Raw genomic sequence first — 3,858 nt, forward strand, 5'->3', positions numbered from 1 at the left:
GGAAGCAGAAACAGCTGTTAGATGGGATAAAGTTTTGTATTAAAAATAATAATCGATGGTAGTCAGTTGTTGTTTATCAAGATTTCTCCATTTTCTGCTTAATTTACACACACACACACACACATATGTATGTATGTATATGTATGTATATATATATATATATATATATATATATATATATATATATATATATATATATATATATATAAATGAGAATGTATGTCTCTCTGTGTGTGTCTGTCTGTGTGAATCCCTAAAACTCCAGAACTACACAACCAATTTCATTCAAATTTTACACATGCCTCACTTAAGGTCCCGGTTGTGTTTTAGTCAAAAAAATGTTTAACTTCTTGCATCGTTCGAGTCCTCAGCAACATAATATCTCCTCCACTATTTAAGTATTACGTGTCAAAAGTGAAACAAAAACACTCATGTCAAATACTTTCACTTTAATAATGAAACTTTTCCACTATTTCAGTATCAAAACTTACACAATCACATTTTGATACTGTAATGACAGATACTTTCACTTTAATGGTTTCATTTTAATACTGAATCTACTACAGTGAAACTATACTCTCACATATATACAGGCATACATACATATATACATACATCTCACATATATACACGCATACATACATATATACATGCATATAGTTAATTTACACTGCATGCAAAAATACAGACATACTATATACGGTACTGTATTAAACACATCCACACAAACATCTACACATACATATACATACCTGACGACTGACATGCTTGAAGTGCGGGCTGGCCAGTGTCAACACACACACACATCTACACATACATATACATACCTGATGACTTGATTTTTTTTATTAACCACATAGGGTTGAAACACAGAGGGGACAGCACAAGAACAGACAAAACATAAAAGTAGGGAAAAAATAAAATCGAATGAAAAGAATGGTAATGATAAATGAAAAGGTGAAATGACTTCTACTCGAACCCCAAACTCCAGTTAACGTCATTGAACGTTTTTAGAAATAAATTTTATCACATGTTATTTTATTTTTGTCTCTTTCTCTTTGCTGTGTGTTGCTTGTGTTATATACTCAGTCGAAAACAGACATGCATGAACTGCTGTCTGGCCAGTGTCAATACGAAATTTTATTTTCATTTCCATTAAAACAATACACATTTACTGTTCTATTACGAGTTAATAATTATCGCAGCAATTGCAAGGTAAAATATTAAATTCTTTGTCTCTCTGTAATAATTATTGTGGTATTTACCGTTAAATTAGCAGTTCCATACATGTGCTATTTCGTTCATTTGCTTATATTTCGTTAATTTATATTGCATACAAAAATACGGACATATACATACAACTGTTTACAAAAATAGAGATTAATGTATCGGGTTGTCCAGAAAGTTCGTGCCGATTTACAGTAGCTTACCTTTCGACTTACTTGCCATGAAACCACCTCAATTCTGGGAAGAGGTTATTTTCAAGTTAAAGAAGAGATGGAGGCGCATTGTGTAACAAAATGGTTCATATTTGGTTGATTAAAAATGTAATGGCAAGTATTTATTGATCTTTTTTCTTTTTCCTTTAAAAATCGGCAGGAACTTTCCGGACAACCCAGTATATTTTTTCAATGTTCATAATTTTTTGTTTACAGTATTGAAAAAATATGACACCAAAGAAAAGACGTGTTTCTCTCTAGAAACAGGTATAAAGCGAGGACGATTGCTGAAAACCGAAGGCGTGTGTCTCAACAGGGAAAGGAGATGAGACTTTCTCAGGGTCAGCAGATGCATGCTGCAGCACGTCAAACGAAGTCTCAAGAGAGAAAGGAGATGAGATTTTCCCTAGATCAGCTAAGGCATGCTGCAATACTTAATGCTGAGTCATTAGAACAACGTTTAGCACACTATATTAAACAGATGCCCAATACAATATAGCTCTCAGAAATAGACCACAGGCAAACTCATTTTTCACAACACCAGGAGCTGCTTTGAGATATGATCCATCCCAGCCTTATAAAAACGATAATTCTGTACAAATTGGTGTGCTACACTCAAATTGTCGTTTCTGCAAAGCTTTCAAATTTCCAAATGAAACTAGTGGCATGTGCTGCTCAGGCGGTAAGGTAAGATTGCCAGCACTACCAGCTCCTCCTCAACCTCTTTCAACAGTTCACTTCCTCGTCACCGTCTCCCATTGCAGCCCTTTTCCAGAATGTACCAATTTACGTACAGAGAGACAGAAAGATATCTATATAGATATCTGCAAGCACACATATATACGTGTGTATGGACTATTATGTAGGCCTGCATACTTATGTACTTAAATCCATACGCGTACACACATTTATGCGTATATACAAGGTCCGCCAAAAGTAACTATATATTTTTATTTCAACATGATAAATGTAACATAGAAGAAATAAGCTACTACAATAGAGAAAGTAACACAGGGTACACTAAAGTTTGTTGCAACATAAAACGTGATGTTTATTAAAGCTCCGTGTGCTCTCCGTGGAGCTCAATGAACTTTGCTAATCTTTCAGGAACTGAGCGGCATACTTTGGCGCACAGCTCCAACGGCACTTGAGCAATGGCCGCTCGAATTTTTTCCTTAAGTTCAGCAATGTTGCGGGGCTTTGTTGAGTAGACTTTCTCCTTGAGAACGCACCACAGGAAAAAGTTGGGTGGGGTCAAATCCAGCGAACAAGACGGCCACTCAAGCGGTTCTCGCCTGCCAATCCATCGACAGAGCAGGTTGGCATCCAGCCAGTTTCGCACAAGCGTAGCATAATGGGCTGGTAGCCCGTCCTGCTGAAAGTACAGACCCTCTGCTTCATCCTGCTGTTGTAATAACGGCAAAAGCAGCTTCTGTAGCATAGCCAGATAACTTTGTGCAGAACCATTTCAAAACCGCAATCTTTTGCTCTTTTGTTAATCGGGTGGACATAATCGATATAACAGTACATCTGAAATAAGGGAAGAAAAAAGAAATAAAAATATAAGATTTCAGCTTTCAAATGACATATGAATTAGAAAATTGAATAAGTATCAACAAAGTTACAAGTAAAAGAAAATATATAGTTACTTATGGCGGACCCTGTATATGCACACACACACATACATACACACAAAACTGCCTTTATTTGTGCTCAAGAAAACTCACTTCAGTGATGCCCAAATGTGTAAATTTTAAAACTATCACCAACAGCAGAAGTTCTATTTTAAACTACATGTATTGTCTGGAATGAATGCATGGTGGCGCACCATGGTGCACTAGAAGCCCTAGCTAGGTCACTAAAACAATTCCGCCATTATGGGGAGCTTAAATGTTGTCCTCGCGGGGTATTTCTGTCAAATATAACACCTATGCATGTATGAAGTCTTCACCTCTGAGGAGATTTGTTCATCAGCTTTCATTAAGTAACAATATGCGAGCTCATCTCTACAACCTCCCCTTAGCTGAGGAATTCTTTCATCAAGTTCTACAAACTGGAAATGGAGCCTTTACAATGTGGGCACATGGTGTCTGCATTTGGCCGAGCTTAAAAAAAAGGTATTTCCCACATTGCAAGACAACTTCAAAAACACAGCATGGTTTGCAGAGAGAGCTATTTTAGAACCTCAGAATGAAAACATTGATAAAGTAAACCATGAACTCTTCCACATTCTACCTGCAGATGCTTCAATGTTTGTCTCCATTGATACTACCATCGATGAACATGCTACTGTTGAGTGTCTAGTTGAATTTCTCAACCCTCTATGACCCACAAGACTGCCACTGCATTAGTTGTTCCTAAAAAAAAGGTACACCTATCATGCTCTTGAGGAATTTGGACCCACCACGACTATGCATTG

The 3,858-nt window shown here is 36.8% G+C and overlaps 1 long non-coding RNA gene across 2 annotated transcripts in view; it reads left to right on the forward strand.

Annotated features, from left to right (window-relative positions):
- The first annotated feature begins 1,068 nt into the window (after positions 1–1,068).
- The window catches only part of LOC128247105 (uncharacterized), a 115,266-nt gene continuing 112,476 nt past the window's right edge, over positions 1,069–3,858 (forward strand). For both annotated transcript variants that reach the window (XR_016238926.1, XR_008263526.2), the window contains exon 1: positions 1,069–1,215. This is a non-coding gene — a long non-coding RNA (uncharacterized LOC128247105). The remainder of the gene's footprint in view (positions 1,216–3,858) is intronic.

Source organism: Octopus bimaculoides, chromosome 2 (assembly GCF_046866305.1).
Source record: "Octopus bimaculoides isolate indiv1 chromosome 2, ASM4686630v1, whole genome shotgun sequence".
Classification (NCBI taxonomy): Eukaryota; Metazoa; Mollusca; class Cephalopoda; order Octopoda; family Octopodidae; genus Octopus; species Octopus bimaculoides.